Source organism: Triticum dicoccoides, chromosome 6A (genome assembly GCF_002162155.2).
Source record: "Triticum dicoccoides isolate Atlit2015 ecotype Zavitan chromosome 6A, WEW_v2.0, whole genome shotgun sequence".
In the NCBI taxonomy this organism is placed as follows: Eukaryota; Viridiplantae; Streptophyta; class Magnoliopsida; order Poales; family Poaceae; genus Triticum; species Triticum dicoccoides.
The window spans coordinates 196,246,749-196,261,381 of record NC_041390.1 but is presented as its reverse complement, the minus strand read 5'-3'; positions in this window follow the sequence as shown (position 1 = coordinate 196,261,381).

Below are 14,633 nucleotides of genomic sequence, written 5' to 3'. Positions count from 1 at the left end.
GGGGCTGCTGGGGAGCCCCGAGGTGGGCTTTTAAAGGGGGGGGGGCGAGGTGGCGGCGGCTCCCGACTTGGGGAGTGGGTCGGCGCGGCAGGCGCGGCTCAGACTCCTCCGAGTCTGGCGGCGACACGGGACGGGGAGGGCGGCGCGGCAGCTAGGCCAGCTGGGCCTCGGCCCAGTTCAGTCTGGTGGGGAGTTTTTTTTAACAGGTTTCGCCAAAAAAATCCTAGAAAGTAAAATAAAAATCTAAAAATGCTAAAACAAATTTTCACTTTCTAAATAAAATATTTAGAATAGGATGAACATTTTCCTGGCCTAAAAATGTAATTTAAAAATATGCATTTTTTTCTAATTCAAATAAAATTGCAGAGACATCCAAATAAAATTACTTATTTGATTTTAATATTTTTCCTCTAATATTTCATTTATTTTGGAGAAGTCATATTATCTCCTCTCATATATTTTAATGAGAAATATTTTCGGAGAGAAAAATAATTAAAACCAAAATGACCCTCGTTTTGATATTTGAGAAAATTTCGAATATGAAAACGATGAAATCCCCAACTCTCTTCGTTGGTCCTTGAGTTGCTTAGAATTTCGAGGATCGCGGAATGAAATGCAATAAAATATGATATGCATGTATGATCTAAGTATAACATTCCAAATTGGAAATTTGGGATGTTACAAACCTACCCCCCCTTAAGATGAATCTCGCCCTCGAGATTCAGGTCGGCTAGAAAATAGGTGTGAGTGGTCTTTGTGTAGATCAGCCTCTCGTTCCCAGGTGGCTTCATCCTCGGTATGGTGGCTCCACTGAACTTTGAAAACTTTATAACCTTGCTGCGAGTAACTCGGGTGGCAAAGTCGAGAATCTTGACTAGTTTCTCCTCATAGGTCAGATCACTGTCCAACTGAATTTCTTCCAGGGGCACTGTATCTCTTAGAGGGATATCGGCCATCTTTGCATGGCCCTTCTTCAACTGGGAAACAGATCATGAACTCCTGACAGTCCTTCGGGTAACTACAACTTGTAGGCTACCTCTCCCATACATTCCAAAACTCGGTATGGTCCTACAAATCTCGGGGCTAACTTTCGCTTGACTCCAAATTGCTTAAATCCTCGGAGCGGTGATACACGAAGATACGCTGTCTCCGACTTCCTAGACTACCTCCTTGCGTTTCGACTCTGCATAGCTCTTCTGGCTAGACTTTGCTACCTTCATTCTGTCTCGAATCAGCTTATCCTTCTCTTCTGACACTTTGATCAAATCTGGTCCAAACAACTGACGGTCTCCAACTTCATTCCACATTAACGGTGTCCTGCACCTTCGTCCATACAGAGCTTCGAAAGGTGTCATCTTCAAACTGGCCTGGTAACTATTGTTGTATGAGAACTCCGCGTCGGGCAAGTTGATGTCCCAACTAGATCCATAATCTAGCGCACAAGCTCTCAACATGTCCTCCAGAATCTGATTGACTCTCTCGGTCTGTCCATCTGTTTACAGATGAAAGGCTGTACTGAACTCTAGCCTGGTACCCAAAGTCTGGTGCAACTAGTGCCAAAACATTGAAGTAAACGGTGTTCCTCTATCCGATACGATGGTCCTTGGAACTCCGTGCAGACATATGATCCTGGTCATATATATCTTGGCCAACTTCGCACTTGTATAGGTGGTTTTCACTAGGATCAAGTGAGCTACTTTGGTCAAGCGGTCCACTACTACCCAGATGGAATCATACCCCGATCGGGTCCTGGGTAATCCGGTGTTAAAATCCATGCCAAGCTTATCCCACTTCCATTTGAGTATCGACATAGGCTGCAGTAATCTTGTTGGCTTCTGATGTTCTACCTTCACTCTCTGACATACATCACATATGGCTACATACTCGACAATATCCTTCCTCATACCAGTCCACCAGAAACGCTCCTTCGAATATGTACATCTTAGTGTTTCCAGGGTTTATCGAGTAAGGCGACTAATGTGCTTCCTGTAGTATCAACTTCTTGTTCTCTGCATTACCGGGCACATAAATACGGTCCTCAAACCACAAGGTGTCATGCTCATCCTCATGAAAACCTTTGGCTTTTCCTTTGCTCATTCTCTCCTTTATTTCAGCAATTTCCTTGTCATCCTTCTGAGCTTCATGAATCTTTCTCAACATAGTTGACTGAACTTCCATTGCTGCAACAAAACCTCTAGGAACAATCTCCAAATGAAGCTCACTGAGATCTTCGGCTAACTCCTTCGGCAATCCTCATGTTAAGAGAGTATTGACGTAACTCGTCCGGCTCAAAGCGTCTGCTACGACATTGGCCTTTCCTGGATGATAGTGCAGCTTCATGTCATAATCCTTTATAAGCTCCAACCATGTCTTCTACCTGAGATTCATCTCCTTCTGTGTGAAAATGTACTTCAAACTCTTATGATCCGTGTACACATCACAACGGTTTCCAATAAGAAAATGTCTCTAGGTTTTGAGTCCAGGCACTACAGCTGCTTACTCCAAATCATGTGTGGCGTAATTCTGCTCATGCGGTCGAAGTTAACGTGAGGCATACGAAACAACTCTTTCGTCCTTCATAAATACTCCTCCAAGTCCTAAGCGTGATGCGTCGCAATAACTTGGAAATCTTTGCGTATATCTGGTAGAATCAGCACTGGGGCTGTAGTCAGACGTTTCTTCAACTCCTTAAAACTGGCCTCACATTCTTCTGTCCATTTGAACTTAGTGTCCTTCTTCAACAACTCCGTCATGGGTTTTGCGATCTTTGAGAAATTCTCAATGAATCTCCGGTAATATCCCGCGAGTCCAAGAAAACTGTGGATCTCTCCAACTGGGGTGGGTGCCAACCACTTAGTGACTGACTGAACCTTGGTAGGGTCTACTGCTATACCATCTCCTGATATAACATGTCCAAGGAATCCGATTTCTTTCAACCAAAACTCACATTTGCTAAACTTGGCATACTACTGATGTTCCCTGAGCTTCTCAAGAACCAAACGCAAATGCTCCTTGTGTTCCTCTTCATCCTTCGAGTATACCAAGATATCATCAATGAACACCACAACAAACTTATCCAAGAACTCCATAAAAACCTTATTCATCATGCTCATGAAATAGGTAGGGGCATTAGTCAGTCCAAATGACATAACCGAATACTCATAAAGTTCGTACCTTGTGGTGAAAGCTATCTTAGGTATATCTTTTTCTCGAATCTTCAACTGGTGGTATCCTGATCGCAGGTCGATCTTAGAAAACACTTTAGCTCCTTGCAATTGGTCAAACAAATCATTGATCATCGATAGTGGGCACTTGTTCTTGATTGTCACTTCATTCAACGCACGATAATCAACAACCATCCTCAATGATCCATCCTTCTTCTCAACCAGGAGCACTTGGGCTCCCCATGGTGATGAACTTCACCGACTGTAACCTTTCTCCAGTAACTCCTTAATCTGCTTCTTGATCTCTTCCATATCATTCGCGGGCATCCGGTATGGTCTCTTCGATATCGGTCCAGTGCCTGGCAATAGTTCTATCAAAAACTCGATGTCTCGATCTGGCGGCATGCCTGGTAGCTCCTCTGGAAATACATCTGGGTAATCCTTTACTATAGGTACTTCCTCCTGAACAACTCCGGAGAGGGAATTTACTTGGGTTCTCATTGGCGCATGCCTGGATACATAGTTAATACGTTTTCCCTCCAGGGTAGTGAGCATAATTGACTTGCTTGCGCAATAAATGTTTCCTCCATACTTTGATAGACAATCCATCCCCAGTATCACATCCAATCCTTGGGATTCCAAAATTATTAGGTCTGAGGGGAAAACATGGCTGCCAATGGTTAAGGGTAATCGGTCGCACCATCGGTTGGCCATATACTCTACACTAGGTGAGCTCACTAGCAAAGGTGTCCTAAGGGCTAAGGTGGGTAACTTAAAATTTTCCACAAATCCCCTTGAAATGTATGAATGTGATGCACCAGTATCAAAAAGAACGAGAGCGGTAAATGACTTAACCAAAACTTACCAATGACTGGATCTGGCTGCTCTTCAAATTCCTCCATGTTCACGTGGTTCACTTGTCCCCTATTGAAAGGGTTGGGCTTCTTCCCAGAGCTTCCATTACCATTTCCATTCTTCGCTTCAGGGCACTCAGTGGCATAGTGTCCAGTCTTCCCACACTTGAAACAAGTAATGTGACTTAGGTCCTTCTTGGCGGGTGTGGATGGATTCGAGCGGTTCTGGTTGCTGCCTACTCCACTCCCATTTCCATTCCTAGGGCCATGATGGCTATGCGGAATTCCTCCATTGTGGTTATGGCCTCCATGGTTGTGGGTAAATCCTCCCGGGTTCGGGGTAGAACGAGGCTTCTGTGATGCTCTAGAATTATATTTCCCTTGTCCATACTTCCTCTTGCGGCTCTCAATCTGCTTCTGCTTCCCTAAGAGCCTTATCTACCAACTCCTAGTAGTTGTTGAATGTTGCCACCATCAACTACATAATCATCTCATCATTCAGCCCTCCCATAAACTTCTCTTGTTTCACGACATCGGTGGCCACGTCATCTGGGGCATAACAAGCTAGCTTGCTAAACTCCTCCACGTACTGCCCTACAATACGGTTGCCCTGGCGTAAGTTGCGAAACTCACGCTTCTTCATACTCATAACTCCAGTTCAGACATGAGCAGTGTGGAATGCTTGCTGAAACTGCTCCCAAGTAACATTAGCTGTGGGTAAAGTGGCTTTGTAATTTTCCCACCATGCGGGTGCGGGTCCATCCAATTGGTGTGCGGCAAAACGCACCTTCTCAGCATCTGTGCAACCGGCAGCGGGTAACTCCCTTCCAATCCTGCATAACCAGTCATCTGCAACTATGGGTCTAGTGCTACTAGAAAACACCGGCGGCTGTAACCTCAGAAAACAGGCTAAGTTGTCAACTGGAGGTGGTGGCGGTGGGTTGTTGTTATTGTTGTTGTTGTTGCCCTGATTCTGAACTAGCAACTGCATCAATGTATTTTGCTGCTGGATCAACTGAGTGAGCTCTGGTGGGAAGACAAATCCGGGGTCATGTCTTGGAGGCATCTGATGGGTTTAGAGGGGAGAGATTAGAATAGAAAGAGGTCTAAGGAGAAAAATCACTACCCATACGCACATGAGACAAAACACAATCAATATCACACCAAAACAATATCAAGAAAGGGCATACAATCGATCTAGAACTATCATTACAGTGCTCAGACTACTAATATATACATTGGGGAATACTACTAATCATATGGTGGTCATCTAGAAATTTTGATCGGTGGAAGACTCCATGATATCCGCTCCAACTTCGTCTTCATAATCATCATCACTACCATGAGGGTCGGAGTTGGTGTCGTCGATGATGATGTAGTCTTCAGAATGAATCTCCTTGGGTTCGTCGTCTTCTCCTCATGGCAGGGGTCTCCCATGAAAACTCCTAGCTTCCTGGTCAGGTCGTCATTCTTCTCCACTAGTATCGTCATTTCCTCCTCATACCCATTGCGTGTAGACTTGAGTTCCTCTTCTAGCTCTGTGATCCTAGTCATTGCCTTTTTCAAATCTATCGTGCTTGCGCACATCTAGTTCTCCTGGCGACGAATTGATGATTTAACTCCTGGACGAAGGGTGCAATGGACTTGTCCTTCCTGGTGCTGATCATCTCCCATTACTCATCTCGGCACCCACATATTTGGTAGATAGTGTCCTTAAGCTCCTTGTGATAGACTTCGCCAATATGTCCCAGAGCGATGTGGGCTACCATGCTCTTTCCTAGACTCCAGGTTGGTGCATCAAAGGAAAACTCTATGGGATCAGTGACTGGCGTGAATGTCCTTCCTGGAACTTGAACCTAAATCATCCAATGCTCCTCTTCTAGTAAAATGGCGGTGTAGGTCCCGGTGAAGCTTGGTATTCTGATGTTCAGATACCTAGTGACTTCCTTCAAGTGTCATCCAAAGGGTGTGTCTTCATCCGGCTGTGCAAACTTATTCCATGAGTCCGCCATCCTAAAGAGTAGAAAATGGACAGGAGTCAGAAATGAGTAGAGAAGAGTGACCTATGGCTCATCTTAGTGGTCATGTCCTACATTCAATGTGTTCTCTGATATCATCTTGTAGCGACCCGACCTCAGACGGTCAAGTCTTTGTGCTTCAATGTCATCCCTGGATCGGTAATGCTGACACACACAGTACACGAAGGATTTATAATAGAGTAGCAATCACACACTTATTACATCAAATATCTCAAAAGAGAACTTATTACAATAATATAGCTTAAGGCCATCTAAAATAATATAATAGCGGAAGGCTTGGAAGATAAAGTGAGTCCATCAACTCCAACGGCATAGCTGAGTGCATGACAAACGACCTATGGCACCTTACTCGTCGTCTGAAAAGTCTGCAGCATGATACATTGCATCCCAAAACTGTTCAGCACATGGAATATGTTGGCATAGTAACATAGTAGAGCAATGAACAGAATAAATGCTATCACTACATGCAATTATGGCTAGTGGCGGCTCTATGCTTATAATGTTTTGCGGAAAGCCAATTTTTTCCTACAACAAAGGAATGTATTTTATTTAACTATCATCGTGGTTGAAAAACATTGAGAAGGTTCCTTCAACTCAATCCCAATTAAAGCAATCATTAACATCCTAACAAATTAATTTAGAGTGATGAGATCAAATCAATAATTCAAGTACCAGATACTCAGGACGCCCATAACCGGGGACACGGCTAACCATGATTAGATTATACACTCTGCAGAGGTTTGCACACTTTTCCCCACAAGACTTGATCTCCTCCGTTGGATTTCTCACACTACATGGTGTTTCAGAAACGGATGACCGAGACACAGTCTTTCAGAAGCATTAACTCTAACCCTAGGTAGACAGTACCAACCTACATCCCCTACATCTGCTAGCCTACCACTGGAAGAGGTCATGCAACATACTCAACTATGCTAGATCCCACAATAGCTTGTGGCTGCACACGGAAGTTTCTAGCATGAATAATATTATGATCCCTTTGATCCTGGGTGGCAGACCATAGGATGATCACTCGGGTACTCCGGGATATCCTAGGACAACAATGGATTCTCCAGGTGCCCACAAGCAATCCACCCAGATGTGTATTAAACTTTCCACCTTAAGTTGAACCATTAGTTAAGAACTCACATCTGTCATGAATACTCTCAAACCCAATCCACGTCTATGAGCATAGCATGGCAATATAAGCATAACGTAGAAGTAACTCCCAAGGGTTTGATAATAAAAATAGGTAATAGGTTCTACCTCATCAACTATTTCCTAGACCTACATGTTAAGAGATCCTACTGATGCAATGTGTGAGGGTTAAAACTAATGCATAAAAACTAGGTAATTAAAGGGGTATGATCAATGTGTTACTTGCCTTGCTGACGATCCGCAAAACCTAGTGACTCGTAGTAGCACGCTTCGCACTCCAGGAATTCTATCGCAAACAAACAATAGCATACATAAGCAATCAAGCAAAGATGCACGGGTAAAACTCGAATAAGATGATCTAACCAGAAAGTTCAACTGAAGAACTCCGGTTTGCAAAAAGAATCAAATCAAATGGAGCAACGAAACTCAAACTACGAAAGAAACAAGATCCTTTTACTAATCTGGACTAAAGTAAACTTTTACAGTACCAAAATCTTGTTCAAGTTGGTTAAACATAAAGAGGGCTTTGAGACGAAGATCTAGGCGCTTGTTTCACCTGATTTGGATAAACGAGCGAAAAGATAAACTAAAACGGAGATTATGGCAGAAATCGTGATCGAAAATAATCATGGAGAAACCCTGGAAAATAAAACGAGACGAACAGGCTAACGAACGAACGTTCGCTGTCTGCGGCTAACTGACGAACAGTGTTCGTCGAAACGAATGACTGGACGAGCATCCTCTAAGTAACTAAACCGAGAAAAACAGAACTAAAATAAAATAAAAAAATGCATCTAGGTTTTTTTAAAACAGGGGTTTTTAACTAAAATCGAAAAAAACGGCAGCTCACATTGGATCGGGACGGCGGCGGCTCCGGCGACGTGCGCACGGCTCCGGTGAGGTGAGGCAGCAGTGGCGGCGGTGCAGAGTGGGCGGCGGGCTGGCGTGGGCAGGCAGCGGCAGCGACTCGGGGCTCGTGGGAGGCCCCGGGGTGGGCTTTTAAAGGGGATCGACGTGGCGGCGGCGCCCGACTTGGGGAGGGGGTCGGTGGGGCAGGCGCGGCTCGGACTCCTCCAAGTCGGACGGTGATACGGGACGGGGAGGGCGGCGCGGCAGCTGGGCCTCGGCCCAGTTTGGTCTGGCGGGGAGTTTTTTTTAAATAAGTTTCGCCAAAAAACCCTAGAAATTAAAATAAAATCGAAAAATGCCAAAACAAATTTTCACCGTCTAAATAAAATATTTAGAACAGGATGAACATTTTCTTGGCCTAATTTTTTTTCTAATTCAAATAAAATTGGAGAAACATCCAAATAAAATTACTTATTTGATTTTAATGTTTTTCCTCTAATATTTCATTTATTTTGGAGATGTCATATTATCTCCTCTCATATATTTTAATTAGAAATATTTTCGGAGAGTAAAATAATTAAAACCAAAATGATCCTTGTTTTGATATTTGAGAAAAATTCAAATATGAAAACGATGAAAGCCCCAACTCTCTCCGTGGGTCCTTGAGTTGCTTAGAATTTCGAGGATCGCGAAATGAAATGCAATAAAATAAGATATGCATGTAAGATCTAAGTATAACATTCCAAATTGGAATTTTGGGATGTTACAAGAGAGCCCTAGCGACCGGTCTCACTGCTTCTTGCTCTTTGCAGGCATGCAATGGAAGACCATCCCGACTAAAGGCCAAATCCCAATTTCCCTTTGGTAAAACAACAGGAGAAGCAGGTTGCATGAACAAGGGTTTTGGGACCTCAAACACTGTTGGAGCTTGGAAAAGGTTCTCAAAAGATCTTCTCCAAACCATCTCTGGAGGCGGTGGAGGCCCAAATGGCACACAGGCAGACTGAACATGCAAAGCAGGTGGTTGACAAATCACATGTCGCTGATAAACAACAATGGCCCAGTTATTAACTTCCTCTTCAGCATGCAGATCTACCAAGTCCAAAACTGGCTCTGGCTGCTCCTCCTCAATATGTATGATAGGTATGGGCTGAGCTTGTTGCGCCTCTGAGCTAGGATGATCAGATAAGTCCATTACCATTGACTCTTGATCTTGAACCACTGGCTGCTCTTCAGGTCCATTCTAGTTGTCCTAGTTGTCATCTCCCTCCTTAGCAGGTGCAGGTTGCTCTGGGGGGTGGAGGAACATCATTCCACTCCAAGGCAGGCAATGGAGGCAATATAAAAGGTGGCATCTCAGGGAATGGCACACCAGGCAATGGATGAGAATTGCCATTGATGGGCATCTAGTCCTCATCTTGTGGCATTTTCTCTGCAAAAATTAGCTCCAAGAATATAGAGATGGGATGTCCAGGACACCCTAGCTCCCCCCAAGCAGCATAATCCATAAAGAGCACATCACGCAGCACCAGAATATCTTCAGGGAAACATGCAAACACCAAAGTTCTGACAAGGCAAGGATCCTCATTGTTCCATTGGTAAAACTAGCCAAAAGTATTAACCTACGCCCTAATATTCTCAGTATTACGAAGATCTAGGGGGGTTCCAAGAAACATGAGCAAACCCTGATGAAAACCCTGAGCCCCACGGAAACTTTCCCCCTCATCATGCTTCATAAAATGGACAAAAGAGATCATTGCCTAGAGCTTGCGGTGGGAGTTGAAGAAGTGCAAAATGAACTGCTGCATCCCTAAGCTCAAACAAACCTACAACACGGATCCATAGTTGAGCTGACTACACCAGAATTCCATGAACTTGAAGCCTCTAAACCACCTCCTCTCGTTTTTGGTGGAGCGGCGGCAGGTGTCTTGGGCCCGGAGCTGATGGGATTGGAAGGAGGGGTTAATGCAGAAGTGGAAGGGAGGTCCAAGTTTGGTAAAAGATCGATCAGAGAGATATTCCCGCATCCAAGAGTAGAATCCTCGGAAGTTACAACATTATCGGGTTTTGGTTGCCAAACCATACCCAAAATCCTAGCAAATCGGTTGCAATCCTTACTTATATGCCTAGACCTTGAACAAGCAGTACAAAATAGTTATGGCATGCACGAAAAAGCAGAATGGCCCTTCCTAAACATTTTTGACATGTATGAATTTCATCAACCATTTCCAAGACCATTTGATCAAAATCCTCATTAGCCTGCTGAGAGGAAGGTATATTAATGCCAGAAGGGCCACCAGAAGGAAGGTCACCCCTTGTCGGTTCTACACAGCCCGTGGCACGCACATTGGGCAGCCCAACATGGCATGTGATGTCCACATTTGAGGAAGCGGAATTCCCACCCGAGGATAACGACACCCGATCAGCTAGTGCAACCAGATCTTGCACCATACCAAAGGAAATAGACGGCAACATTGTCGTCCACCGGAGATTCGCCAGCGGCGTAGAATGAGTAACAACCCTCTCATGCCGAGGGATAGTATAACCAGCCATTATGTTCTTTCGATGCAATTTTGGGTGGTCGGATAACCCTAGTCTCGACAAAACGGATAGTTTTGAAACATTGCAAAAGACATTTTTTATGAACAGGTGATAACCCACAAGTATAGGGGATCGCAACAGTTTTCGAGGGTAGAGTATTCAACCCAAATTTATAGATTCGACACAAGGGGAGCCAAAGAATATTTGAAGGTATTAGCAGCTGAGTTGTTAATTCAGCCACACCTGGAGATTAATTATCTGCAACAAGGTGATCAGTAGCACAGTAATATGATAGTTTTGGTAGTACTAGTAGTAGCAATGGTAATAGAAACAGTGATAGCAGTAGTTTTGTAGCAAGTGTAACAGTGATGATAGCAGTAGTAACTTAGCAAGAACAATATAGGATAAATTCGTAGGCATTGGATCGGTGACTTGTTGGATGATATTCATCATGAGACAATTATAACCTAGGGCGATATGGCACTAGCTCCGGTTCATCAATATAATGTAGGCATGTATTCCGTAAATAGTCATACATACTTATGGAAAGAACTTGCATGACATCTTTTGTCCTACCCTCCCGTGGCAGCGGGGTCCATATTGGAAACTAAGGGATATTAAGGCCTCCTTTTAACAGAGATCCAGAACAAAGCATTAACACATAGTGAATACATGAACTCCTCAAACTACGATCATCACCGGGAGAAGTCCCGGTTATTGTCACTCCAGGGTTGCTGGATCAAAACACATAGTAGGTGACTATAACTTGCAAGATCGGATCTAGAACATGGATATAATGGTGATAACATAAACGGTTCAGATCTGAAATCATGGCACCCAGGCCCAAAGTGACCAGCATTAAGCATGGCAAAGTCATAGCAACATCAATCTTAGAACATAGTGGATACTAGGGATCAAGCACTAACAAAACTAACTCGATTACATGATGAATATCATCCAACTCCCCACCGACCAGCGAGCCTAAGAAGGGATTACTCACTCCTAGTGGGGAGCATCATGGAATTGGCGATGGAGAAGGGTTGGTGATGACGAAGAACGAAGACCCCCCTCTCTAGAGCCCCAAACGAACTCTAGATCTGGTCTCCCGATGAAGAACAGGAGATGACGGCGGCTCCGTCTCGTGGACCGCGATAATTCTTTCTCCCTATTTTTTATGGAAAAATAGGATTTTATAATGTCAGTTTCAGGGTCTGCGGGGCCACCAGTTGGGGACAACCCACCTGGGCGCGCCTGGTGAGGTGGGCGCGCCCTGGTGGGTTGTGCCAACCCAGGTGCCCCCCTTTGGTAGGTCTTGGCTCCAGAAATTCTTATATATTATATAAAAATTCCTCGCAAAGTTTCGTTCCATTGTGGGAACTTTTATTTCTGCACAAAAACAACACCATGGTAGTTCTGCTGAAGACAATGTCAGTCCGGGGTTAGTTTCATTCAAGTCATGCAAATTAGAGTCCAAAACAAGAGGAAAAGCGGTAGGAAAACTAGATACGTTGGAGACATATCAACTCCCCCAAGCTTAAACCTTTGCTTGTCCTCAAGCAATTCAGTTGATAAACTGAAAGTGAAAAAGAAAAAAGTACGAACTCTTTTGCTCTTGTTTGCATAAATAAGCTTAAACAACACCCGGGTTTTCAGCCAACATTATAACTAACCATGCCGACAATAACTCGTAAATATTATATTAACTCATATCAATGACATAATCGGCTAGCGAGCAATAATAAGACATCTCAAATGGCAACAGTTGTCAAAACAACCATGATATAATATGACAATAGTGGTATCTTTCTAGCCCTTTCTGAGACTGCAAAACATAAATGCAGAGCACCTCCAAAGTCCAAGCAGCGACTAAACATTGTAATTCATGGTAGAAAAGATACAGTCATGATGCACCCAACATTAGCTACACACAATGCATAAGTCGTGACAACTGTGCTCTCAGGTTCTAGCACTTGTTTTAGAAGGTGATGACACAACATAGAAGTAAATAGATAGTCCCTTCGCAGAGGGAAGTAGTGATTTGTAGAGGTGCCAGAGATCAAGATTTTAAAATAGGGATAAATGATATTTTGAGACAAGCAACCTTCTCATTTCTTCACAACGATCAGTTATCAATATCTCCCATGCTAAACAAGCTAGTGGCGGTTCCCAAGCGATAAAAAGTAAAGGTTTTGACTCCATTGGGATTTTTTGTTTGATAATTTGAGCGATTAACTCTTTTTGTGTTTGCAGTTTGGGACTAGGCATCCCTATTACCGCCCTTTTCTCGTGAGATGGCGAGTGAATAAACACTCGACCTGAGAATAACACGCTTAGCATGGAAGATACCGACCACCTCCTGTCGTTCCATGAACGATCCAGGCACACAAAAATGATATTTTTTTAGAAGTTTTTAGAGGTGGCACATGCAAATTTACTTAGGACAGCAGGGTAATACCGTATATAGGTAGGTATGGTGGACTCAACTAAAATAACTTTGGGTTCAAGGTTTTTGTTGTACAAGCAGAATTCCCACTTAGTACAGGTGAAGGCTAGCAATTAGATTGAGGAGCGGCTAGCTAGAGAGCACCAATGATCATGATCATGCATTATGCATAAGTGACATTGGACACAAGCATGAGTAGGATATGATCACCAAGAACATAAATATCATAGAGGCTATGTTGGTTTTGATTCAACTACATGCATGAACATGTGCCAAGTCAAGCCACTCGAATATTCAGAGGAGGATACCATATCATACTACATCACAATAATTTTAACACAATGTTGATATCCAAGATAAATCATTATCCACTCCCAGCTACTTATGCATGGCATGGGAAACTATAATCTCTAATTGTCATTGCAAACATGTTTAATCATAATGGGCTGAATCATGGATACTAGGTTAAACATATTTACACAAATAGAACAAGTCGAGTTCATACCAGTTTCTCTCTACCACGACGAGTTCATCGAATATCGTCATTATCGCCTTTCACTTGCACGACCGAACGATGTGAAAGTAATAATAGTGCAAGAGTGCCATGGACTAAGCCGGAGTCTGCAAAACATTTTATTCAACACGAGAAGACAAGGTAAAATGGGCTCTTTATTAGTTCAACATTTATTCATATGAGAGACACTCAACATTTTCATTGTGGTCTTCTACTTGGTACAACTCAAACAAAAGGAAAAGAAATTTAGAGAAACACACTGAAATATTTTTGGAGTTTTTGGTTTTCTTGAGCAAGCAAAAACGAGAAAAACTATTTACACGGGAAAGCTCCCAACAAGCAAAAGAAGAACAAGGAAATCTTTTTGGGTTTTTTTAATACTACAACTAAGCATGCATAGATGGTAAACTAGCTACAACTAATTTTTGGGTTTTTTTCTAAAGCTTTTCAAACACACAAGAAGAAAGCAAGAAAAATAAATCTAAGCATGGATGATACAATGAAAAAGTGTGAACACAAACAAGATGAAACAAGTGAACATGAATGTAATGCCGGTGAGAAACACGTACTCCCCATAGCTTAGGTTTTTGGCCTAACTTGGTAGTCGATCAGTAGCCTGGATAGTAGTTGGTGTGGTAGCTCACGGAGGCTCTCGGTGAGGATGCCTCAGCCTTCCGTGCTTCCTCCGCTGCTGCGTTGTGAGCTCGGGCCTCGCTCTCAAGAACAAAATATATTCCTTTGTTGTGATAATCAAAAAGAGAAGGTGCAGGAAAATATGTGCGCAGAACATATTTTTTGTTAAACAATAGGTTATAAGTGAAGTCGTCAACCTTTCCCTCGAGAATCTTATGTTCCTTTAAAGTGTCAAAATCTAAATGTTGCGTAGGTAGGATAGGATCAAAGGGCAAAGGTGCAACACCCAGCCCTTGAGCTAAACGCATGGCATATATTCCACCATAGAAATAGCCACTGTTAGCATTGTGCTGAAACCTGCGTGCAACAATCGCTCTGAGGTTATAATTCCTTTCACCGGTGAGAGCGGTGTGGATGAGGCTCAAGTCTGGAGCACAAAGT